Raw genomic sequence first — 26,316 nt, 5'->3', positions numbered from 1 at the left:
GGAAATGAGTGGAAGAAAACACCAGTAAAGCAAGGGCACAAATCCATTGTTCCAAAGATCCATCTTCATTGCAGCTCCACGTTCTGAGGTTCGGAGGGTTCTTGCCCAGGGATGTTGCCAGCAGATTTAGCAGGGACGACAACAACTGTTGCCATAGCAGTTGGTGATGCAGGAGATGTCAAAGCCCCCAGAGCTGATGGGCACTCCGCCACAGCTGAGGATGTTGCCAACAGCAGCAGAGGTGGAGGATCCCACGGCGGTGTTCTGTGGGGAGGAGCTGAGGATGGGCCCAGGCAGGGTCACCAGCACAGCAGGCGGCTCAATGACAACGTGGGAGCTCTGGCACTGCCTGACACAGCACTCAGTGCAGCTGCTGGCCAGCGGGCAGGGCCCACAGGGCTGGCAGCAAGGGTCACAGGGCCTGCAGCAGGACATGGCTCGGGCTCACAGGTGCACCTGGCACAGAGGGCAGGGAGAAGCACAAAGTGAAGACACATGAGGAGCAGCACTGCACCCAAACACCCTGCAGCCAAGGCACCTCCTGGCCCCCATTGCAGTGCCCAGCTCAAAGCCCAGGAGCCACCTGAACCAACTCCCTGCCTCTCTCTGTCTGCACAAGACCTTCTCTCCCCTGCCCTCTCCCAGCACAAGCAGCTCCCACCCCTGCACTCAGACAGCTCCTCTCAGCTGAGACCTCCAACCAGGCAAGAGCTGGTCTCAAACAAGCAAGAGGAGAAGAGGCTTCCCGCTCACCTGATTCCTGAAGAGGAGGAGGTGAGAGAAGTGGATGAGAGAGCAGAGACTTGGGCTGCCTTTTATAGCAGTCCAGCCTTGCCTCAGGCCCACAGGCACCTTAGTGGAAGCCATAATTTTCTGAGCAGCACATGCCAAATGTGCACTATCCCAGTTAATGGTAGGGGCTGTGTCCTGCTTTCCTGCACTGCAGCCTCTATTTCCTGGCTTCTGCCCTGTGCGTTCCTATCTAAAGACTCCTTTTACAGCCAGGATTAAAGTTCCAAGAATTTCTGGGATATAAACACGTCAGAGTAGGCAGAATGCTTGGATCATGGTCTGGTGGCATTCCATGCAGGCTCATGACCTAAACTTGTGTCATTCCTGTGGGTTTCTTTGTGGCACAGCACTCAGGACATCAATCTCATTCTTCCTATAGCCCTGTCCATCTCTCCCTCATCCTTTTGTGACATCCCATGAGTTTTCACGTGCAGCTTGATTTCCTGGCCCATTTTGGGAATGGATAGAGGACAGAAGGTGTTCTTTGTGGCCTTGCTTCCCCTCTATTACGTCTCCCTTTGGTCAGCATACCATGCCTGTTTCTGCAGTTCGTTCCTGCTCTTGCCCTGGGCTGGACTGCGAGCTGTGCTGGGTGGCCCTTGGCTGGATGGATGTTGCCCAGCAAGCTGCTCTGTCAATCCCCTTTCTCAGGCAGAAAGACAAGATAAAACCCAACTGATCACAACTTGAAGCTTGATAGAAGGCAGTTTGCTAAAACAAAAAGAAACAATTATGCATGCAGAAGTGCACTAGGAAAGAAAATCAATGTATTGCCTCCTTCTCTCAGGAAGTGATGGCTGGCAATTTCCCAGGAATCAGGGCTTCCTCCTGTGTCATGGTTGCTCATAATGGCACACTTTGTAACCAAGGTTGCAGGAATGGGCTCTGTGAGCAGAGTCCAGTGGCTCCAGGCAGCTGTGACTGAGTCATCTCCAGCTGTGTCCAAAGGGGACTCAGCACTGCCCAGGACTGAGCACATTTGTCACTCTGTTGATGCCTCTGTGAGAGCAGATTTCATTAGAAATGGTTTGGTCTGGAAGGCAACTTCAAGACCATTTCTTTCTTGTCCTCCTTCCCTCAACAGAGGGGCAGAGATGGCACCCACTAAACCATATTGCACCAAGCTGTGTCCATCCCATTCTTGCACACTTGCAGGGCTGTGGAATCTAAACCATTCCTGGGCAACTTATTTCAATGCCTCACTGTCCTAACAGAGAGGGACATCTTTGTCACCACCAAGGGAAAGGGAACAAACAAAATTGCACTGCAGGGATTGCAATGCTGTGCTTCCTCTACCCTTTTTCCAGTGAGCAAACTACAAGACTTGAAACAGAAAGAAGGAGAAATCAGAGGCCAAGGTTTGAATGCGAAAGAACTTTATTGAGTCAAAAGAAGAGAAGGAGAAGGCTCAAAGACAGCCCCTGAGGGAAGCCACAACCATGAAGTGGGGATGTCTGACATCCTGGGCTGTCGAGTGAAGGAATCCATCAGGTCCCACTAGGCTGGCATTGAGTGGTGGTGACAGGAAGGGAAGAGAAGACAGAAAAAAGAGGAGAAGGAAAAGGAGACAATAGTCCAAAGCCTTAAATTCAAAAATCCAAAATTCCATTTTCATTCTAGCACCATATCCTGCGTTCTTGGAGATTCTTGCCCCAGAATGTTTGCGGGAGAATCTTTAGCAGGGACGACAGCATCTGCTGCTACCACAGCAGTTGGTGATGCAGGAGATGTCAAAGCCCCCAGAGCTGATGGGCACTCCCTCACAGCTCAGGATGCTGCCAACAGCAGCAGAGGTGGAGGATCCCACGGCGGTGTTCTGTGGGGAGGAGCTGAGGATGGGCCCAGGCAGGGTCACCAGCACAGCAGGCGGCTGAATAACAACGTGGGAGCTCTGGCACTGCCTGACACAGCACTCATTGCAGCTGCTGGCCAGCGGGCAGGGCCCACAGGACTGGCAGCAAGGCTCGCAGGGCCGGCACTGCTGGCACTTCTCAGAGCAGGACATGTCTGGAGCCTGGCGCTGCACCTGGCACAGAGGGCAGGGAGGAAGCAGAGCACACGCACACCTCAGACACAGCCCGCAAGGCACCCCCAGCAGCACAAGGCCCCTGCTGCCTGCACAGCTCCAGCCTGGCCAGCCCCAACCTGGGCAGCCTTTGCCTCAGCCCAGCACGCTCCTTCCCAGCTCAGCCAGGCCCAGCTCTGCTCCTGCCTAAGCTGCAGCAAAATCAGCCCCTCAGCCCAGCCTCAGCCTCTGGCCAGAACACACGCTCTGCCCTCTGCCCACACCAGCACCAGCGCAAAACAGCCCCACAAGAACAAGGAGCAGCAACAAGGGCCAGAAAACTCAATGCTGCGTTGGAGAGGATGGAGGAGAAAGGGGCTTCCAACTCACCTGGTTCCCAAGGAGCAGGAGGTGACAGAAGTGGTTGAAAGAGCCCCCAGTTGGGCTGCCTTTTATCCTGGCCCCACAGTGCCTCAGGGCCCACAGATTGTGCTGCGCAGGTGACGATGCTCCTGCATGATCCCAAATGAATGGAAAGATCTCTGGGAATGGTATGGCATGAGTTGGATTTTCCCTCCACCATGACTTTGCATTTCCTGGATTACCTCATTCCCAGTCCCTCATGGATACTTCTTTTGGGTGTTGGTATTCAAAATTCCATGATTCCTGGGGCCAAGGATGTGTCAGTGTGGGTAAGAGACGTGAAGTGTGAAACAGATCACAAGGAGGCAGGTGATGGCAGCCTGAGGCATTCTTTGGATTATTTTCTGTTCCTGCTGACTGGAAGTGCCTCATCTGCTCCCAGCCCTCCAGTCTTTGTCTCATCACCCAACGGCTCTCCTTCATGCCTTGCCTTGGAGGTAAAACCAATTTGCCTTCCTCCTCAGCCTTCACAGTGCATGGGACTCCTGTAGTAGTGCTGCCTGAGCTTCTGCCTTGCTTGGTGTTCACAGAATCTGCTCTGGCTGGGAGAACCCAAGCATCTCCTCCCTCCCAACCCTTGCTCAGGCCTCTGCCCCATGTGCTCCCCCACAATCATGTGTGTGGCACTGTGGCTGTGGCCCAGTGTGTGCCAGTGTCTGCCCATGTCTATGCTTGTGGCCTGCTGGGAACAGCCCCTGAGAGCCTCTGGCCTGCACGGGGATGGTTGTGCACAGGACAGGGCCCTTGTGTGCAACCCCCGTGCCCGTGTGCCTGTGCCCGTGTGCTGGGCTCTGTGCTCTGGGCTGATCTCTGAGCACCCCTGGCCAGGCTGGCAGTGTGTCAGTGCCCTGGCTGTGTGTGCACAGCTGGGCCTGAGCTGAGCTCTCAGCCCAGCCATTGCACGGCCTGGAGGGCCTTCCCTGCCCAGCAGTGCCAGCCACTGACACACCCTCAGCCCCCAGCTCCTTCTCTGCAGGAGCCTGGACAGGGCCACAGCACCCACATCTCTCAAGGACAATCCAAACCCAGGCCATGCCTTTGATGCCACCTCCAGGCTGCCTTGGGGCTCTCAGCTCTTTCTCTGTGTCCTTGCTCTAGCCTCATGGAGAAGTTTCAATATGACAGTGTTTTGTTGTCTCTGTAAGACTGGGGCAGTCCACTGACCGCAGTGGCCTTTGCCCCATTATCCAGGAGCTGTGGGAAAATCATGCTGTGAGTGAAAATGAGGAATGTGGACAGAATCTGTTAACTGTGTCTGGGAGATGGATGTTGGAATATGTGGGAGTTTTTCCTCTACCAATCCAGAAGAGGAAACAGTGGCAGCCTTCAACATGAAGTGGGGATGGTTTTGGTTTTGGTTCCGTCCATATACTCACTTGATCCTGTGTAACCACTCAGTTCTGCCTTTGTACTAAGAAGCTGAGCAGATGATTAATGTGAAGGAAGTGTTTGCAGAGGGGAGGTTGTGGACTATCCCAGTCACTGCTATTTCCCATTCCCACTCCTGTGACCATTTGACAACATCTTCTCCTAATGATCACAATTTTGGGGGAAGCCAGGGATGTGTTTGGGAGCTCCAAGTAAAAAGGCACAAAGTAAAGGCCACAACAAAGTGTCCACCCTCAGCTTCCTCCAGCTTTTGACGTGAATTGAGTGGAAGAGTTTCCACACAAGGAATGAGAAAGCAGAGGATCAGGTTTGGATGCAAAACAGCTTTATTGAGTCTAAGGAAAAGAAGGAGGTAGCTGAAAGAAGACACAATGAGAAGACACAGGGGCGCAGTGGGGGTGTCCACTTGCCTGGCCTGCAAAGGGATGGAGGGAGGCAAACAGGTCCCACAAGGCTGGCCTTGGGGGGTGCTGACAGGGAAGGCAGGGAAGGGAAGAGAATGGAAAGAAACGGCAGCAAGGGCACAAATCCATTGTTCCAAAGATCCATCTTCAGCGCAGCTCCACGTTCTGAGGTTGTGGAGGTTCTTGCCCAAGGTTGTCACCAGCACCTTTAGCAGGGACGACAACAACTGCTGCCATAGCAGTTGGTGATGCAGGAGAGGTCAAGGCCCCCAGAGCTGATGGGCACTCCGCCACAGCTGAGGATGTTGCCAACAGCAGCAGAGGCGGAGGATCCCACGGCGGTGTTCTGTGGGGAGGAGCTGAGGATGGGCCCAGGCAGGGTCACCAGCACAGCAGGCGGCTCAATGACAACGTGGGAGCTCTGGCACTGCCTGACACAGCACTCAGTGCAGCTGCTGGCCAGCGGGCAGGGCCCACAGGGCTGGCAGCAAGGGTCACAGGGCCTGCAGCAGGACATGGCTCGGGCTCACAGGTGCACCTGGCACAGAGGGCAAGGAGAAGCACAAAGTGAGGACGCATGAGGAGCAGCACTGCACCCAAACACCCTGCAGCCAAGGCACCTCCTGGCCCCCATTGCAGTGCCCAGCTCAAAGCCCAGGAGCCACCTGAGCCAAGTCCCAGCCTCTCTCTGTCTGCACAAGACCTTCTCTCCCCTGCCCTCTCCCAGCACAAGCAGCTCCCAGCCCTGGGCTATGACAGCCCCTCTCAGCTGAGACCTCCAGCCAGGCAAGAGCTGGTCTCAAACAAGCAAGAGGAGAAGAGGCTTCCCGCTCACCTGATTCCTGAAGAGGAGGAGGTGAGAGAAGTGGATGAGAGAGCAGAGACTTGGGCTGCCTTTTATAGCAGTCCAGCCTTGCCTCAGGCCCACAGGCACCTTAGTGGAAGCCATAATTTTCTGAGCAGCACATGCCAAATGTGCACTATCCCAGTTAATGGTAGGGGCTGTGTCCTGCTTTCCTGCACTGCAGCCTCTATTTCCTGGCTTCTGCCCTGTGCGTTCCTATCTAAAGACTCCTTTTACAGCCAGGATTAAAGTTCCAAGAATTTCTGGGATATAAACACGTCAGAGTAGGCAGAATGCTTGGATCATGGTCTGGTGGCATTCCATGCAGGCTCATGACCTAAACTTGTGTCATTCCTGTGGGTTTCTTTGTGGCACAGCACTCAGGACATCAATCTCATTCTTCCTATAGCCCTGTCCATCTCTCCCTCATCCTTTTGTGACATCCCATGAGTTTTCACGTGCAGCTTGATTTCCTGGCCCATTTTGGGAATGGATAGAGGACAGAAGGTGTTCTTTGTGGCCTTGCTTCCCCTCTATTACGTCTCCCTTTGGTCAGCATACCATGCCTGTTTCTGCAGTTCGTTCCTGCTCTTGCCCTGGGCTGGACTGCGAGCTGTGCTGGGTGGCCCTTGGCTGGATGGATGTTGCCCAGCAAGCTGCTCTGTCAATCCCCTTTCTCAGGCAGAAAGACAAGATAAAACCCAACTGATCACAACTTGAAGCTTGATAGAAGGCAGTTTGCTAAAACAAAAAGAAACAATTATGCATGCAGAAGTGCACTAGGAAAGAAAATCAATGTATTGCCTCCTTCTCTCAGGAAGTGATGGCTGGCAATTTCCCAGGAATCAGGGCTTCCTCCTGTGTCATGGTTGCTCATAATGGCACACTTTGTAACCAAGGTTGCAGGAATGGGCTCTGTGAGCAGAGTCCAGTGGCTCCAGGCAGCTGTGACTGAGTCATCTCCAGCTGTGTCCAAAGGGGACTCAGCACTGCCCAGGACTGAGCACATTTGTCACTCTGTTGATGCCTCTGTGAGAGCAGATTTCATTAGAAATGGTTTGGTCTGGAAGGCAACTTCAAGACCATTTCTTTCTTGTCCTCCTTCCCTCAACAGAGGGGCAGAGATGGCACCCACTAAACCATATTGCACCAAGCTGTGTCCATCCCATTCTTGCACACTTGCAGGGCTGTGGAATCTAAACCATTCCTGGGCAACTTATTTCAATGCCTCACTGTCCTAACAGAGAGGGACATCTTTGTCACCACCAAGGGAAAGGGAACAAACAAAATTGCACTGCAGGGATTGCAATGCTGTGCTTCCTCTACCCTTTTTCCAGTGAGCAAACTACAAGACTTGAAACAGAAAGAAGGAGAAATCAGAGGCCAAGGTTTGAATGCGAAAGAACTTTATTGAGTCAAAAGAAGAGAAGGAGAAGGCTCAAAGACAGCCCCTGAGGGAAGCCACAACCATGAAGTGGGGATGTCTGACATCCTGGGCTGTCGAGTGAAGGAATCCATCAGGTCCCACTAGGCTGGCATTGAGTGGTGGTGACAGGAAGGGAAGAGAAGACAGAAAAAAGAGGAGAAGGAAAAGGAGACAATAGTCCAAAGCCTTAAATTCAAAAATCCAAAATTCCATTTTCATTCTAGCACCATATCCTGCGTTCTTGGAGATTCTTGCCCCAGAATGTTTGCGGGAGAATCTTTAGCAGGGACGACAGCATCTGCTGCTACCACAGCAGTTGGTGATGCAGGAGATGTCAAAGCCCCCAGAGCTGATGGGCACTCCCTCACAGCTCAGGATGCTGCCAACAGCAGCAGAGGTGGAGGATCCCACGGCGGTGTTCTGTGGGGAGGAGCTGAGGATGGGCCCAGGCAGGGTCACCAGCACAGCAGGCGGCTGAATAACAACGTGGGAGCTCTGGCACTGCCTGACACAGCACTCATTGCAGCTGCTGGCCAGCGGGCAGGGCCCACAGGACTGGCAGCAAGGCTCGCAGGGCCGGCACTGCTGGCACTTCTCAGAGCAGGACATGTCTGGAGCCTGGCGCTGCACCTGGCACAGAGGGCAGGGAGGAAGCAGAGCACACGCACACCTCAGACACAGCCCGCAAGGCACCCCCAGCAGCACAAGGCCCCTGCTGCCTGCACAGCTCCAGCCTGGCCAGCCCCAACCTGGGCAGCCTTTGCCTCAGCCCAGCACGCTCCTTCCCAGCTCAGCCAGGCCCAGCTCTGCTCCTGCCTAAGCTGCAGCAAAATCAGCCCCTCAGCCCAGCCTCAGCCTCTGGCCAGAACACACGCTCTGCCCTCTGCCCACACCAGCACCAGCGCAAAACAGCCCCACAAGAACAAGGAGCAGCAACAAGGGCCAGAAAACTCAATGCTGCGTTGGAGAGGATGGAGGAGAAAGGGGCTTCCAACTCACCTGGTTCCCAAGGAGCAGGAGGTGACAGAAGTGGTTGAAAGAGCCCCCAGTTGGGCTGCCTTTTATCCTGGCCCCACAGTGCCTCAGGGCCCACAGATTGTGCTGCGCAGGTGACGATGCTCCTGCATGATCCCAAATGAATGGAAAGATCTCTGGGAATGGTATGGCATGAGTTGGATTTTCCCTCCACCATGACTTTGCATTTCCTGGATTACCTCATTCCCAGTCCCTCATGGATACTTCTTTTGGGTGTTGGTATTCAAAATTCCATGATTCCTGGGGCCAAGGATGTGTCAGTGTGGGTAAGAGACGTGAAGTGTGAAACAGATCACAAGGAGGCAGGTGATGGCAGCCTGAGGCATTCTTTGGATTATTTTCTGTTCCTGCTGACTGGAAGTGCCTCATCTGCTCCCAGCCCTCCAGTCTTTGTCTCATCACCCAACGGCTCTCCTTCATGCCTTGCCTTGGAGGTAAAACCAATTTGCCTTCCTCCTCAGCCTTCACAGTGCATGGGACTCCTGTAGTAGTGCTGCCTGAGCTTCTGCCTTGCTTGGTGTTCACAGAATCTGCTCTGGCTGGGAGCACCCAAGCATCTCCTCCCTCCCAACCCTTGCTCAGGCCTCTGCCCCATGTGCTCCCCCACAATCATGTGTGTGGCACTGTGGCTGTGGCCCAGTGTGTGCCAGTGTCTGCCCATGTCTATGCTTGTGGCCTGCTGGGAACAGCCCCTGAGAGCCTCTGGCCTGCACGGGGATGGTTGTGCACAGGACAGGGCCCTTGTGTGCAACCCCCGTGCCCGTGTGCCTGTGCCCGTGTGCTGGGCTCTGTGCTCTGGGCTGATCTCTGAGCACCCCTGGCCAGGCTGGCAGTGTGTCAGTGCCCTGGCTGTGTGTGCACAGCTGGGCCTGAGCTGAGCTCTCAGCCCAGCCATTGCACGGCCTGGAGGGCCTTCCCTGCCCAGCAGTGCCAGCCACTGACACACCCTCAGCCCCCAGCTCCTTCTCTGCAGGAGCCTGGACAGGGCCACAGCACCCACATCTCTCAAGGACAATCCAAACCCAGGCCATGCCTTTGATGCCACCTCCAGGCTGCCTTGGGGCTCTCAGCTCTTTCTCTGTGTCCTTGCTCTAGCCTCATGGAGAAGTTTCAATATGACAGTGTTTTGTTGTCTCTGTAAGACTGGGGCAGTCCACTGACCGCAGTGGCCTTTGCCCCATTATCCAGGAGCTGTGGGAAAATCATGCTGTGAGTGAAAATGAGGAATGTGGACAGAATCTGTTAACTGTGTCTGGGAGATGGATGTTGGAATATGTGGGAGTTTTTCCTCTACCAATCCAGAAGAGGAAACAGTGGCAGCCTTCAACATGAAGTGGGGATGGTTTTGGTTTTGGTTCCGTCCATATACTCACTTGATCCTGTGTAACCACTCAGTTCTGCCTTTGTACTAAGAAGCTGAGCAGATGATTAATGTGAAGGAAGTGTTTGCAGAGGGGAGGTTGTGGACTATCCCAGTCACTGCTATTTCCCATTCCCACTCCTGTGACCATTTGACAACATCTTCTCCTAATGATCACAATTTTGGGGGAAGCCAGGGATGTGTTTGGGAGCTCCAAGTAAAAAGGCACAAAGTAAAGGCCACAACAAAGTGTCCACCCTCAGCTTCCTCCAGCTTTTGACGTGAATTGAGTGGAAGAGTTTCCACACAAGGAATGAGAAAGCAGAGGATCAGGTTTGGATGCAAAACAGCTTTATTGAGTCTAAGGAAAAGAAGGAGGTAGCTGAAAGAAGACACAATGAGAAGACACAGGGGCGCAGTGGGGGTGTCCACTTGCCTGGCCTGCAAAGGGATGGAGGGAGGCAAACAGGTCCCACAAGGCTGGCCTTGGGGGGTGCTGACAGGGAAGGCAGGGAAGGGAAGAGAATGGAAAGAAACGGCAGCAAGGGCACAAATCCATTGTTCCAAAGATCCATCTTCAGCGCAGCTCCACGTTCTGAGGTTGTGGAGGTTCTTGCCCAAGGTTGTCACCAGCACCTTTAGCAGGGACGACAACAACTGCTGCCATAGCAGTTGGTGATGCAGGAGAGGTCAAGGCCCCCAGAGCTGATGGGCACTCCGCCACAGCTGAGGATGTTGCCAACAGCAGCAGAGGCGGAGGATCCCACGGCGGTGTTCTGTGGGGAGGAGCTGAGGATGGGCCCAGGCAGGGTCACCAGCACAGCAGGCGGCTCAATGACAACGTGGGAGCTCTGGCACTGCCTGACACAGCACTCAGTGCAGCTGCTGGCCAGCGGGCAGGGCCCACAGGGCTGGCAGCAAGGGTCACAGGGCCTGCAGCAGGACATGGCTCGGGCTCACAGGTGCACCTGGCACAGAGGGCAAGGAGAAGCACAAAGTGAGGACGCATGAGGAGCAGCACTGCACCCAAACACCCTGCAGCCAAGGCACCTCCTGGCCCCCATTGCAGTGCCCAGCTCAAAGCCCAGGAGCCACCTGAGCCAAGTCCCAGCCTCTCTCTGTCTGCACAAGACCTTCTCTCCCCTGCCCTCTCCCAGCACAAGCAGCTCCCAGCCCTGGGCTATGACAGCCCCTCTCAGCTGAGACCTCCAGCCAGGCAAGAGCTGGTCTCAAACAAGCAAGAGGAGAAGAGGCTTCCCGCTCACCTGATTCCTGAAGAGGAGGAGGTGAGAGAAGTGGATGAGAGAGCAGAGACTTGGGCTGCCTTTTATAGCAGTCCAGCCTTGCCTCAGGCCCACAGGCACCTTAGTGGAAGCCATAATTTTCTGAGCAGCACATGCCAAATGTGCACTATCCCAGTTAATGGTAGGGGCTGTGTCCTGCTTTCCTGCACTGCAGCCTCTATTTCCTGGCTCCTGCCCTGTGTTTTCCTGAACACTTATTCTAGGGCCAGGAATGAGAGTCCCAAGAATTTCCAGGATACAAACATGTCAGAGTAGGCAGAATGCTTGGATCATGGTCTGGTGGCATTCCATGCAGGCACATGACCTAAACTTGTGTCATTCCTGTGGGTTTCTTTGTGGCCAAGCACTCCGGACATCAATCTTATTCTTCCTATATCCCTGTCCATCTCTCCCTTATCCCTTTGTGACATCCCATGAGTTTTCATGTGCAGCCTGTTATCCTGGCCCATTTTGGGAATGGATAGAGGACAGAAGGTGTTCCTTGTGGTCTTGTTTCCCCTCTATTACGTCTCCCTTTGGTCAGCGTACCATGCCTGTTTCAGCAGCTTGTTCTGCTCTTGCCCTGGGCTGGACTGCGAGCTGTGCTGGGTGGCCCTTGGCTGGACGGATGTTGCCCAGCAAGCTGCTCTGTCAATCCCCTTTCTCAGGCAGAAAGACAAGATAAAACCAAACTGATAACAATTTGGAGTTGGAAAGAAGGCAATTTGCTAAGCAAATGTGACAGGTTATGCATGCACAAGTACATCGGGAAACAAAATCAATATATGGCCTCCTTTCCTCAGGAAGTGATGGCTGGCAATTTCCCAGGAATCAGGGCTTCCTCCTGTGTCATGGTTGCTCATGATGGCACACTTTGTAACCAAGGTTGCAGGAATGGGCTCTGTGAGCAGAGTCCAGTGGCTCCAGGCAGCTGTGACTGAGTCACCTCCAGCTGTGTCCAAAGCGGACTCAGCACTGCCCAGCACTGAGCACATTTGTCCCACTGCTGATGCCTCTGTGAATACAAATTTCATTAGAAATGGTTTGGGCTGGAAGGCAACTTCAAGACCATTTCTTTCCCATGCTCCCACCCTAAACAGGTGGGCACTGATGACACCCACTAAACCCGCTTGCAGCAAGCTCTGTCCATCCCGGTCTTCCATGCTTCCAGTGCTGAGGCATCAAAATCTTTCTGGGCAAGTTATTTCAATGCCTCATGGTCCTCACATAGAGGGACATCTTTGTCACCACCAAGGGAAAAGGAAGAAACAAAAATTGCACTGCAGGGATGACATCATTGTGCTTCCTCCACTCATTTTCCAGTGAGCAACCTGGAAGGGCTGTCACAGAAGGAAAGAGAAATCAGAGGCCGAGGTTTGAATGCAAAAGAACTTTATTAAGTCAAAACAAGATAAGAGGAAGGCTCAGAGAGTGCACCCAAATGCAGCCTCTAAGATGCAGCAGGGATGTCTGATGTCGTGGGCTGCTGAGGGAAGGAGGCCAACTGGCCCCACCAGGTTGGCATTGAGGGGTGGTGACAGGAAAGGAAGGGAAGAGAAAAATGAGAGGAGGAGAAGAAAACAATAGTTCAAAGCTCTAAATCCAACGTGTTAAGTTCTGACTTCATTCAATCATCACGGTCCAAAGTTCTTGCCTGACGATGTTCGGGCAGCATCTCTAGCAGGGACGACAGCATCTGCTGCCACCACAGCAGTTGGTGATGCAGGAGATGTCAAAGCCCCCAGAGCTGATGGGCACTCCCTCACAGCTCAGGATGCTGCCAACAGCAGCAGAGGTGGAGGATCCCACGGCGGTGTTCTGTGGGGAGGAGCTGAGGATGGGCCCAGGCAGGGTCACCAGCACAGCAGGCGGCTGAATAACAACGTGGGAGCTCTGGCACTGCCTGACACAGCACTCAGTGCAGCTGCTGGCCAGCGGGCAGGGCCCACAGGACTGGCAGCAAGGCTCGCAGGGCCGGCACTGCTGGCACTTCTCAGAGCAGGACATGTCTGGAGCCTGGCGCTGCACCTGGCACAGAGGGCAGGGAGGAAGCAGAGCACACGCACACCTCAGACACAGCCCCCAAGGCACCCCCAGCAGCACAAGGCCCCTGCTGCCTGCACAGCTCCAGCCTGGCCAGCCCCAACCTGGGCAGCCTTTGCCTCAGCCCAGCACGCTCCTTCCCAGCTCAGCCAGGCCCAGCTCTGCTCCTGCCTAAGCTGCAGCAAAATCAACCCCTCAGCCCAGCCTCAGCCTCTGGCCAGAACACACGCTCTGCCCTCTGCCCACACCAGCACCAGCGCAAAACAGCCCCACAAGAACAAGGAGCAGCAACAAGGGCCAGAAAACTCAATGCTGCGTTGGAGAGGATGGAGGAGAAAGGGGCTTCCAACTCACCTGGTTCCCAAGGAGCAGGAGGTGACAGAAGTGGTTGAAAGAGCCCCCAGTTGGGCTGCCTTTTATCCTGGCCCCACAGTGCCTCAGGGCCCACAGACTGTGCTGCGCAGGTGACGATGTTCCTGCATGATCCCAAATGAATGGAAAGATCTCTGGGAATGGTATGGCATGAGTTGGATTTTCCCTCCACCATGACTTTGCATTTCCTGGATTACCTCATTCCCATTCCCCCATGGACACTTCTTCTGAGTGCTGGTATGCAAGATTCCATGATTCCTGGGGCCAAGGATGTGTCAGTGTGGGTAAGAGACATGAAGTGTGAAACAGATCACAAGGAGGCAGGTGATGGCAGCCTGAGGCATTCTTTGGGTTATTTTCTGTTCCTGCTACCTGGAAGTGCCTCATCTGCTCCCAGGCCTCCAGTCTTTGTCTCATCACCCAACGGCTCTCCTTCATGCCTTGCCTTGGAGGTAAAACCAATTTGCCTTCCTCCTCAGCCTTCACAGTGCATGGGACTCCTGTAGTAGTGCTGCCTGAGCTTCTGCCTTGCTTGGTGTTCACAGAATCTGCTCTGGCTGGGAGCTCCCCAGCATCTCCTCCCTCCCAACCCTTGCTCAGGCCTCTGCCCCATGTGTTCCCCCACAATCATGTGTGTGGCACTGTGGCTGTGGCCCAGTGTGTGCCAGTGTCTGCCCATGTCTATGCTTGTGGCCTGCTGGGAACAGCCCCTGAGAGGCTCTGGCCTGCACGGGGATGGTTGTGCACAGGGCAGGGCCCTTGTGTGCAACCCCCGTGCCCGTGTGCCTGTGCCCGTCTGCTGGGCTCTGTGCTCTGGGCTCATCTCTGAGCACCCCTGGCCAGGCTGGCAGTGTGTCAGTGCCCTGGCTGTGTGTGCACAGCTGGGCCTGAGCTGAGCTCTCAGCCCAGCCATTGCAGGGCCTGGAGGGCCTTCCCTGTCCAGCAGTGCCAGCCACTGACACACCCTCAGCCCCCAGCTCCTTCTCTGCAGGAGCCTGGACAGGGCCACAGCACCCACATCTCTCAAGGACAATTCCAAATCCAGGCCATCCCTTTCATGCCACCTCCAGGCTGCCTTGGGGCTCTCAGCTCTTTCTCTGTGTCCTTGCTCTAGCCTCATGGGGAAGTTTCAGTTTCAATATGACAGTGGTTTTTTGTCTCTGTGAGACTGGGGCAGTCCACTGACCGCAGTGGCCGTTGCCCCATTATCCAGGAGCTGTGGGAAAATTATGCTGTGAGTGAAAATGAGGAATGTGGACAGAATCTGTTAACTGTGTCTGGGAGATGGATGTTGGAATATGCGGGAGTTTTTCCTCTACCAATCCAGAAGAGGAAACAGTGGCAGCCTTCCACATGAAGTGGGGATGGTTTTGGTTTTGGTTCCGTCCTTATGTTCATTTGATCCTGTGTAAACATTCAGCTCTGCCTTTGTACTAAGAAGCTGAGCAGATGATTAATGTGAAGGAGGTGTTTGCAGAGGGGAGGTTGTGGACTATCCCAGTCACTGCTATTTCCCATTCCCACTCCTGTGACCATTTGACAACATCTTCTCCTAATGATCACAATTTTGGGGGAAGCCAGGGATGTGTTTGGGAGCTCCAATTAAAAAGGCACAAAGTAAAGGCCACAACAAAGTGTCCACCCTCAGCTTCCTCTATCTTTTGACGTGAATTGAGTGGAAGAGTTTCCACACAAGGAATGAGAAAGCAGAGGACCAGGTTTGGATGCAAAACAGCTTTATTGAGTCTAAGGAAAAGAAGGAGGTAGCTGAAAGAAGACACAATGAGAAGACACAGGGGCGCAGTGGGGGTGTCCACTTGCCTGGCCGGCAAAGGGATGGAGGGAAGCAAACAGGTCCCACAAGGCTGGCCTTGGGGGGTGCTGACAGGGAAGGCAGGGAAGGGAAGAGAATGGAAAGAAACAGCAGCAAGGGCACAAATCCATTGTTCCAAAGATGCATCTTCAGTGCAGCTCCACGTTCTGAGGTTGTGGAGGTTCTTGCCCAAGGTTGTCACCAGCACCTTTAGCAGGGACGACAACAACTGTTGCCATAGCAGTTGGTGATGCAGGAGAGGTCAAGGCCCCCAGAGCTGATGGGCACTCCGCCACAGCTGAGGATGTTGCCAACAGCAGCAGAGGTGGAGGATCCCACGGCGGTGTTCTGTGGGGAGGAGCTGAGGATGGGCCCAGGCAGGGTCACCAGCACAGCAGGCGGCTCAATGACAACGTGGGAGCTCTGGCACTGCCTGACACAGCACTCAGTGCAGCTGCTGGCCAGCGGGCAGGGCCCACAGGGCTGGCAGCAAGGGTCACAGGGCCTGCAGCAGGACATGGCTTGGGCTCACAGGTGCACCTGGAACAGAGGGCAGGGAGAAGCACAAAGTGAGGACACATGAGAAGCAGCACTGCACCCAAACACCCTGCAGCCAAGGCACCTCCTGGCCCCCATTGCAGTGCCCAGCTCAAAGCCCAGGAGCCACCTGAGCCAAGTCCCAGCCTCTCTCTGTCTGCACAAGACCTTCTCTCCCCTGCCCTCTCCCAGCACAAGCAGCTCCCAGCCCTGGGCTATGACAGCCCCTCTCAGCTGAGACCTCCAGCCAGGCAAGAGCTGGTCTCAAACAAGCAAGAGGAGAAGAGGCTTCCCGCTCACCTGATTCCTGAAGAGGAGGAGGTGAGAGAAGTGGATGAGAGAGCAGAGACTTGGGCTGCCTTTTATAGCAGTCCAGCCTTGCCTCAGGCCCACAGGCACCTTAGTGGAAGCCATAATTTTCTGAGCAGCACATGCCAAATGTGCACTATCCCAGTTAATGGTAGGGGCTGTGTCCTGCTTTCCTGCACTGCAGCCTCTATTTCCTGGCTCCTGCCCTGTGTTTTCCTGAACACTTATTCTAGGGCCAGGAATGAGAGTCCCAAGAATTTCCAGGATACAAACATGTCAGAGTAGGCAGAATGCTTGGATCATGGTCTGGTGGCATTCCATGCAGGCTCATGACCTAAACCTGTGTCATTCCTGTGGGTTTCTTTGTGGCACAGCACTCAGGACATCAATCTTATTCTTCCTATATCCCTGTCCATCTCTCCCTCATCCCTTTGTGACATCCCATGAGTTTTCATGTGCAGCCTGTTTTCCTGGCCCATTTTGGGAATGGATAGAGGACAGAAGGTGTTCCTTGTGGTCTTGTTTCCCCTCTATTACGTCTCCCTTTGGTCAGCATACCATGCCTGTTTCAGCAGCTTGTTCTGCTCTTGCCCTGGGCTGGACTGCGAGCTGTGCTGGGTGGCCCTTGGCTGGATGGATGGTGCCCAGCAAGCTGCTCTGTCAATCCCCTTTCTCAGGCAGAAAGACAAGATAAAACCAAACTGATAACAATTTGGAGTTGGAAAGAAGGCAATTTGCTAAGCAAATGTGACAGGTTATGTATGCACAAGTACATCGGGAAACAAAATCAATATATGGCCTCCTTTCCTCAGGAAGTGATGGCTGGCAATTTCCCAGGAATCAGGGCTTCCTCCTGTGTCATGGTTGCTCATGATGGCACACTTTGTAACCAAGGTTGCAGGAATGGGCTCTATGAGCAGAGTCCAGTGGCTCCAGGCAGCTGTGACTGAGTCACCTCCAGCTGTGTCCAAAGCGGACTCAGCACTGCCCAGCACTGAGCACATTTGTCCCACTGCTGATGCCTCTGTGAATACAAATTTCATTAGAAATGGTTTGGGCTGGAAGGCAACTTCAAGACCATTTCTTTCCCATGCTCCCACCCTAAACAGGTGGGCACTGATGACACCCACTAAACCCGCTTGCAGCAAGCTCTGTCCATCCCGGTCTTCCATGCTTCCAGTGCTGAGGCATCAAAATCTTTCTGGGCAAGTTATTTCAATGCCTCATGGTCCTCACATAGAGGGACATCTTTGTCACCACCAAGGGAAAAGGAAGAAACAAAAATTGCACTGCAGGGATGACATCATTGTGCTTCCTCCACTCATTTTCCAGTGAGCAACCTGGAAGGGCTGTCACAGAAGGAAAGAGAAATCAGAGGCCGAGGTTTGAATGCAAAAGAACTTTATTAAGTCAAAACAAGATAAGAGGAAGGCTCAGAGAGTGCACCCAAATGCAGCCTCTAAGATGCAGCAGGGATGTCTGATGTCGTGGGCTGCTGAGGGAAGGAGGCCAACTGGCCCCACCAGGTTGGCATTGAGGGGTGGTGACAGGAAAGGAAGGGAAGAGAAAAATGAGAGGAGGAGAAGAAAACAATAGTTCAAAGCTCTAAATCCAACGTGTTAAGTTCTGACTTCATTCCATCATCACGGTCCAAAGTTCTTGCCTGACGATGTTCGGGCAGCATGTTTAGCAGGGATGACAGCACCTGCTGCCACCACAGCAGTTGGTGATGCAGGAGATGTCAAAGCCCCCAGAGCTGATGGGCACTCCCTCACAGCTCAGGATGCTGCCAACAGCAGCAGAGGTGGAGGATCCCACGGCGGTGTTCTGTGGGGAGGAGCTGAGGATGGGCCCAGGCAGGGTCACCAGCACAGCAGGCGGCTGAATAACAACGTGGGAGCTCTGGCACTGCCTGACACAGCACTCAGTGCAGCTGCTGGCCAGCGGGCAGGGCCCACAGGACTGGCAGCAAGGCTCGCAGGGCCGGCACTGCTGGCACTTCTCAGAGCAGGACATGTCTGGAGCCTGGCGCTGCACCTGGCACAGAGGGCAGGGAGGAAGCAGAGCACACGCACACCTCAGACACAGCCCGCAAGGCACCCCCAGCAGCACAAGGCCCCTGCTGCCTGCACAGCTCCAGCCTGGCCAGCCCCAACCTGGGCAGCCTTTGCCTCAGCCCAGCACGCTCCTTCCCAGCTCAGCCAGGCCCAGCTCTGCTCCTGCCTAAGCTGCAGCAAAATCAGCCCCTCAGCCTCTGGCCAGAACACACGCTCTGCCCTCTGCCCACACCAGCACCAGCGCAAAACAGCCCCACAAGAACAAGGAGCAGCAACAAGGGCCAGAAAACTCAATGCTGCGTTGGAGAGGATGGAGGAGAAAGGGGCTTCCAACTCACCTGGTTCCCAAGGAGCAGGAGGTGATAGAAGTGGTTGAAAGAGCCCCCAGTTGGGCTGCCTTTTATCCTGGCCCCACAGTGCCTCAGGGCCCACAGATTGTGCTGCGCAGGTGACGATGTTCCTGCATGATCCCAAATGAATGGAAAGATCTCTGGGAATGGTATGGCATGAGTTGGATTTTCCCTCCATCATGACTTTGCATTTCCTGGATTACCTCATTCCCAGTCCCTCATGGATACTTCTTCTGAGTGTTGGTATTCAAAATTCCATGATTCCTGGGGCCAAGGATGTGTCAGTGTGGGTAAGAGACATGAAGTGTGAAACAGATCACAAGGAGGCAGGTGATAGCAGCCTGAGGCATTCTTTGTGTTATTTTCTATTCCTGCTACCTGGAAGTGCCTCATCTGCTGCCAGCCCTCCAGTCTTTGTCTCATCACCCAACGCCTCTCCTTCATGCCTTGCCTTGGAGGTAAAACCAATTTGCCTTCCTCCTCAGCCTTCACAGTGCATGAGACTCCTGTAGCAGTGCTGCCTGAGCTTCTGCCTTGCTTGGTGTTCACAGAATCTGCTCTGGCTGGGAGCTCCCCAGCATCTCCTCCCTCCCAACCCTTGCTCAGGCCTCTGCCCCATGTGTTCCCCCACAATCATGTGTGTGGCACTGTGGCTGTGGCCCCGTGTGTGCCAGTGTCTGCCCATGTCTATGCTTGTGGCCTGCTGGGAACAGCCCCTGAGAGCCTCTGGCCTGCACGGGGATGGTTGTGCCCAGGACAGGGCCCTTGTGTGCAACCCCCGTGCCCGTGTGCCTGTGCCCGTGTGCTGGGCTCTGGGCTCTGGGCTCATCTCTGAGCACCCCTGGCCAGGCTGGCAGTGTATCAGTGCCCTGGCTGTGTGTGCACAGCTGGGCCTGAGCTGAGCTCTCAGCCCAGCCATTGCACGGCCTGGAGGGCCTTCCCTGCCCAGCAGTGCCAGCCACTGACACACCCTCAGCCCCCAGTTCCTTCTCTGCAGGAGCCTGGACAGGGCCACAGCACCCACATCTCTCAAGGACAATTCCAAATCCAGGCCATGCCTTTGATGCCACCTCCAGGCTGCCTTGGGGCTCTCAGCTCTTTCCCAGTGTCCTTGCTCTAGCCTCATGGAGAAGTTTCAGTTTCAATATGACAGTGGTTTTTTGTCTCTGTGAGACTGGGGCAGTCCACTGACCACAGTGGCCTTTGCCCCATTATCCAGGAGCTGTGGGAAAATCATGCTGTGAGTGAAAATGAGGAATGTGGACAGAATCTGTTAACTGTGTCTGGGAGATGGATGTTGGAATAGGCGGGAGTTTTTCCTCTACCAATCCAGAAGAGGAAACAGTGGCAGCCTTCCACATGAAGTGGGGATGGTTTTGGTTTTGGTTCCGTCCTTATGCTCATTTGATCCTGTGTAAACATTCAGCTCTGTCTTTGTACTAAGAAGCTGAGCAGATGATTAATGTGAAGGAAGTGTTTGCAGAGGGGAGGTTGTGGACTATCCCAGTCACTGCTATTTCCCATTCCCACTCCTGTGACCATTTGACGACATCCTCTCCTAATGATCACAATTTTGGGGGAAGCCAGGGATGTGTTTGGGAGCTCCAATTAAAAAGGCACAAAGTAAAGGCCACAACAAAGTGTCCACCCTCAGCTTCCTCCAGTTTTTGACGTGAATTGAGTGGAAGAGTTTCCACACAAGGAATGAGAAAGCAGAGGACCAGGTTTGGATGCAAAACAGCTTTATTGAGTCTAAGGAAAAGAAGGAGGTAGCTGAAAGAAGACACAATGAGAAGACACAGGGGCGCAGTGGGGGTGTCCACTTGCCTGGCCGGCAAAGGGATGGAGGGAGGCAAACAGGTCCCACAAGGCTGGCCTTGGGGGGTGCTGACAGGAAAGGCAGGGAAGGGAAGAGAATGGAAAGAAACAGCAACAAGGGCACAAATCCATTGTTCCAAAGATGCATCTTCAGTGCAGCTCCATGTCCTGAGGTTGTGGAGGTTCTTGCCCAAGGTTGTCACCAGCACCTTTAGCAGGGACGACAACAGCTGTTGCCATAGCAGTTGGTGATGCAGGAGAGGTCAAGGCCCCCAGAGCTGATGGGCACTCCGCCACAGCTGAGGATGTTGCCAACAGCAGCAGAGGTGGAGGATCCCACGGCGGTGTTCTGGGGGGAGGAGCTGAGGATGGGCCCAGGCAGGGTCACCAGCACAGCAGGCGGCTCAATGACAACGTGGGAGCTCTGGCACTGCCTGACACAGCACTCAGTGCAGCTGCTGGCCAGCGGGCAGGGCCCACAGGGCTGGCAGCAAGGGTCACAGGGCCTGCAGCAGGACATGGCTGGGGCTCACAGGTGCACCTGGAACAGAGGGCAGGGAGAATCACAAAGTGAGGACACGTGAGAAGCAGCACTGCACCCAAACACCCTGCAGCCAAGGCACCTCCTGGCCCCCATTGCAGTGCCCAGCTCAAAGCCCAGGAGCCACCTGAGCCAAGTCCTAGCTTCTCTCTGTCTGCACAAGACCTTCTCTCCCCTGCCCTCTCCCAGCACAAGCAGCTCCCAGCCCTGGGCTATGACAGCCCCTCTCAGCTGAGACCTCCAGCCAGGCAAGAGCTGGTCTCAAACAAGCAAGAGGAGAAGAGGCTTCCCGCTCACCTGATTCCTGAAGAGGAGGAGGTGAGAGAAGTGGATGAGAGAGCAGAGACTTGGGCTGCCTTTTATAGCAGTCCAGCCTTGCCTCAGGCCCACAGGCACCTTAGTGGAAGCCATAATTTTCTGAGCAGCACATGCCAAATGTGCACTATCCCAGTTAATGGTAGGGGCTGTGTCCTGCTTTCCTGCACTGCAGCCTCTATTTCCTGGCTCCTGCCCTGTGTTTTCCTGAACACTTATTCTAGGGCCAGGAATGAGAGTCCCAAGAATTTCCAGGATACAAACATGTCAGAGTAGGCAGAATGCTTGGATCATGGTCTGGTGGCATTCCATGCAGGCTCATGACCTAAACTTGTGTCATTCCTGTGGGTTTCTTTGTGGCACAGCACTCAGGACATCAATCTCATTCTTCCTATATCCCTGTCCATCTCTCCCTCATCCCTTTGTGACATCCCATGAGTTTTCATGTGCAGCCTGTTTTCCTGGCCCATTTTGGGAATGGATAAAGGACAGAAGGTGTTCCTTGTGGTCTTGTTTCCCCTCTATTACGTCTCCCTTTGGTCAGCATACCATGCCTGTTTCAGCAGCTTGTTCTGCTCTTGCCCTGGGCTGGACTGCGAGCTGTGCTGGGTGGCCCTTGGCTGGATGGATGGTGCCCAGCAAGCTGCTCTGTCAATCCCCTTTCTCAGGCAGAAAGACAAGATAAAACCAAACTGATAACAATTTGGAGTTGGAAAGAAGGCAATTTGCTAAGCAAATGTGACAGGTTATGTATGCACAAGTACATCGGGAAACAAAATCAATATATGGCCTTCTTTCCTCAGGAAGTGATGGCTGGCAATTTCCCAGGAATCAGGGCTTCCTCCTGTGTCATGGTTGCTCATGATGGCACACTTTGTAACCAAGGTTGCAGGAATGGGCTCTGTGAGCAGAGTCCAGTGGCTCCAGGCAGCTGTGACTGAGTCAGCTCCAGCTGTGTCCAAAGGGGACTCTGCAATGCCCAGCACTGAGCACATTTGTCCCACTGCTGATGCCTCTGTGAATACAAATTTCATTAGAAATGGTTTGGGCTGGAAGGCAACTTCAGGACCATTTCTTTCCCATGCTCCCACCCTAAACAGGTGGGCACTGATGACACCCACTAAACCCGCTTGCAGCAAGCTCTGTCCATCCCGGTCTTCCATGCTTCCAGTGCTGAGGCATCAAAATCTTTCTGGGCAAGTTATTTCAATGCCTCATGGTCCTCACATAGAGGGACATCTTTGTCACCACCAAGGGAAAAGGAAGAAACAAAAATTGCACTGCAGGGATGACATCATTGTGCTTCCTCCACTCATTTTCCAGTGAGCAACCTGGAAGGGCTGTCACAGAAGGAAAGAGAAATCAGAGGCCGAGGTTTGAATGCAAAAGAACTTTATTAAGTCAAAACAAGATAAGAGGAAGGCTCAGAGAGTGCACCCAAATGCAGCCTCGAAGATGCAGCAGGGATGTCTGATGTCGTGGGCTGCTGAGGGAAGGAGGCCAACTGGCCCCACCAGGTTGGCATTGAGGGGTGGTGACAGGAAAGGAAGGGAAGAGAAAAATGAGAGGAGGAGAAGAAAAAAATAGTTCAAAGCTCTAAATCCAACGTGTTAAGTTCTGACTTCATTCCATCATCACGGTCCAAAGTTCTTGCCTGACGATGTTCGGGCAGCATGTTTAGCAGGGACGACAGCACCTGCTGCCACCACAGCAGTTGGTGATGCAGGAGATGTCAAAGCCCCCAGAGCTGATGGGCACTCCCTCACAGCTCAGGATGCTGCCAACAGCAGCAGAGGTGGAGGATCCCACGGCGGTGTTCTGTGGGGAGGAGCTGAGGATGGGCCCAGGCAGGGTCACCAGCACAGCAGGCGGCTGAATGACAACGTGGGAGCTCTGGCACTGCCTGACACAGCACTCAGTGCAGCTGCTGGCCAGCGGGCAGGGCCCACAGGACTGGCAGCAAGGCTCGCAGGGCCGGCACTGCTGGCACTTCTCAGAGCAGGACATGTCTGGAGCCTGGCGCTGCACCTGGCACAGAGGGCAGGGAGGAAGCAGAGCACACGCACACCTCAGACACAGCCCGCAAGGCACCCCCAGCAGCACAAGGCCCCTGCTGCCTGCACAGCTCCAGCCTGGCCAGCCCCAACCTGGGCAGCCTTTGCCTCAGCCCAGCACGCTCCTTCCCAGCTCAGCCAGGCCCAGCTCTGCTCCTGCCTAAGCTGCAGCAAAATCAGCCCCTCAGCCCAGCCTCACCCTCTGGCCAGAACACACGCTCTGCCCTCTGCCCACACCAGCACCTGTGCAGAACAGCCCCAGAAGAACAGGAGCAGCAACAAGGGCCAGAAAACGCAATGCTCCCTGGGAGAGGGTGGAGGAGAAAGCGGCTTCCAACTCACCTGGTTCCCAAGGAGCAGGAGGTGACAGAAGTGGTTGAGAGAGCCCCCAGTTGGACTGCCTTTTATCCTGGCCCCACAGTGCCTCAGGGCCCACAGTTTTTGCTGTGGAGGTGACGATGTTCCTGCATGATCCCAAATGAATGGAAAGATCTCTGGGAATGGTATGGCATGAGTTGGATTTTCCCTCCACCATGACTTTGCATTTCCTGGATTACCTCATTCCCATTCCCCCATGGACACTTCTTCTGAGTGCTGGTATGCAAGATTCCATGATTCCTGGGGCCAAGGATGTGTCATTGTGGGTAAGAGACATGAACTAAGTGTGAAACAGATCACAAGGAGGCAGGTGATGGCAGCCTGAGGCATTCTTTGTGTTATTTTCTTTTCCTGCTACCTGGAAGTGCCTCATCTGCTGCCAGCCCTCCAGTCTTTGTCTCATCACCCAACGCCTCTCCTTCATGCCTTGCCTTGGAGGTAAAACCAATTTGCCTTCCTCCTCAGCCTTCACAGTGCATGAGACTCCTGTAGCAGTGCTGCCTGAGCTTCTGCCTTGCTTGGTGTTCACAGAATCTGCTCTGGCTGGGAGCTCCCCAGCATCTCCTCCCTCCCAACCCTTGCTCAGGCCTCTGCCCCATGTGCTCCCCCACAATCATGTGTGTGGCACTGTGGCTGTGGCCCAGCGCGTGCCAGTGTCTGCCCATGCCTATGCTTGTGGCCTGCTGGGAACAGCCCCTGAGAGCCTCTGGCCTGCACGGGGATGGTTGTGCACAGGGCAGGGCCTTTGTGTGCAACCCCCGTGCCCGTGTGCCTGTGCCCGTGTGCTGGGCTCTGTGCTCTGGGCTGATCTCTGAGCACCCCTGGCCAGGCTGGCAGTGTGTCAGTGCCCTGGCTGTGTGTGCACAGCTGGGCCTGAGCTGAGCTCTCAGCCCAGCCATTGCACGGCCTGGAGGGCCTTCCCTGCCCAGCAGTGCCAGCCACTGACACACCCTCAGCCCCCAGATCCTTCTCTGCAGGAGCCTGGACAGGGCCACAGCACCCACATCTCTCAAGGACAATCCAAACCCAGGCCATGCCTTTGATGCCACCTCCAGGCTGCCTTGGGGCTCTCAGCTCTTTCCCAGTGTCCTTGCTCTAGCCTCATGGAGAAGTTTCAGTTTCAATATGACAGTGGTTTTTTGTCTCTGTGAGACTGGAGCAGTCCACTGACCGCAGTGGCCTTTGCCCCATTATCCAGGAGCTGTGGGAAAATCATGCTGTGAGTGAAAATGAGGAATGTGGACAGAATCTGTTAACTGTGTCTGGGAGATGGATGTTGGAATAGGCGGGAGTTTTTCCTCTACCAATCCAGAAGAGGAAACAGTGGCAGCCTTCCACATGAAGTGGGGATGGTTTTGGTTTTGGTTCCGTCCTTATGCTCATTTGATCCTGTGTAAACATTCAGCTCTGCCTTTGTACTAAGAAGCTGAGCAGATGATTAATGTGAAGGAAGTGTTTGCAGAGGGGAGGTTGTGGACTATCCCAGTCACTGCTATTTCCCATTCCCACTCCTGTGACCATTTGACGACATCTTCTCCTAATGATCACAATTTTGGGGGAAGCCAGGGATGTGTTTGGGAGCTCCAATTAAAAAGGCACAAAGTAAAGGCCACAACAAAGTGTCCACCCTCAGCTTCCTCTATCTTTTGACGTGAATTGAGTGGAAGAGTTTCCACACAAGGAATGAGAAAGCAGAGGACCAGGTTTGGATGCAAAACAGCTTTATTGAGTCTAAGGAAAAGAAGGAGGTAGCTGAAAGAAGACACAATGAGAAGACACAGGGGCGCAGTGGGGGTGTCCACTTGCCTGGCCGGCAAAGGGATGGAGGGAGGCAAACAGGTCCCACAAGGCTGGCCTTGGGGGGTGCTGACAGGAAAGGCAGGGAAGGGAAGAGAATGGAAAGAAACAGCAACAAGGGCACAAATCCATTGTTCCAAAGATGCATCTTCAGTGCAGCTCCATGTCCTGAGGTTGTGGAGGTTCTTGCCCAAGGTTGTCACCAGCACCTTTAGCAGGGACGACAACAGCTGTTGCCATAGCAGTTGGTGATGCAGGAGAGGTCAAGGCCCCCAGAGCTGATGGGCACTCCGCCACAGCTGAGGATGTTGCCAACAGCAGCAGAGGTGGAGGATCCCACGGCGGTGTTCTGTGGGGAGGAGCTGAGGATGGGCCCAGGCAGGGTCACCAGCACAGCAGGCGGCTCAATGACAACGTGGGAGCTCTGGCACTGCCTGACACAGCACTCAGTGCAGCTGCTGGCCAGCGGGCAGGGCCCACAGGGCTGGCAGCAAGGGTCACAGGGCCTGCAGCAGGACATGGCTGGGGCTCACAGGTGCACCTGGAACAGAGGGCAGGGAGAAGCACAAAGTGAGGACACGTGAGAAGCAGCACTGCACCCAAACACCCTGCAGCCAAGGCACCTCCTGGCCCCCATTGCAGTGCCCAGCTCAAAGCCCAGGAGCCACCTGAGCCAAGTCCCAGCTTCTCTCTGTCTGCACAAGACCTTCTCTCCCCTGCCCTCTCCCAGCACAAGCAGCTCCCAGCCCTGGGCTATGACAGCCCCTCTCAGCTGAGACCTCCAGCCAGGCAAGAGCTGGTCTCAAACAAGCAAGAGGAGAAGAGGCTTCCCGCTCACCTGATTCCTGAAGAGGAGGAGGTGAGAGAAGTGGATGAGAGAGCAGAGACTTGGGCTGCCTTTTATAGCAGTCCAGCCTTGCCTCAGGCCCACAGGCACCTTAGTGGAAGCCATAATTTTCTGAGCAGCACAT

General features: G+C 54.4%; 6 pseudogenes; all 6 read right to left on the bottom strand.

The window, feature by feature from the left end:
• Positions 1 to 126: 126 nt before the first annotated feature.
• On the bottom strand, positions 127 to 886 carry LOC141731579 (feather keratin Cos1-2-like; annotated as a pseudogene).
• A 4,335-nt stretch (positions 887 to 5,221) lies between these two features.
• On the bottom strand, positions 5,222 to 5,981 carry LOC141731463 (feather keratin Cos1-2-like; annotated as a pseudogene).
• A 4,335-nt stretch (positions 5,982 to 10,316) lies between these two features.
• Positions 10,317 to 11,076, bottom strand: LOC141731464 (feather keratin Cos1-2-like; annotated as a pseudogene).
• Positions 11,077 to 15,399: 4,323 nt separating this feature from the next.
• LOC141731588 (feather keratin Cos1-2-like) lies at positions 15,400 to 16,159 on the bottom strand (annotated as a pseudogene).
• Positions 16,160 to 20,471: 4,312 nt separating this feature from the next.
• LOC141731442 (feather keratin Cos1-2-like) lies at positions 20,472 to 21,231 on the bottom strand (annotated as a pseudogene).
• Positions 21,232 to 25,556: 4,325 nt separating this feature from the next.
• On the bottom strand, positions 25,557 to 26,316 carry LOC141731589 (feather keratin Cos1-2-like; annotated as a pseudogene).

This window comes from Zonotrichia albicollis, chromosome 23, assembly GCF_047830755.1.
Source record: "Zonotrichia albicollis isolate bZonAlb1 chromosome 23, bZonAlb1.hap1, whole genome shotgun sequence".
Taxonomy (NCBI): domain Eukaryota; kingdom Metazoa; phylum Chordata; class Aves; order Passeriformes; family Passerellidae; genus Zonotrichia; species Zonotrichia albicollis.
Note: the sequence above shows the minus strand (reverse complement) of the source record. Positions and strands in the feature narration are given on the sequence as shown.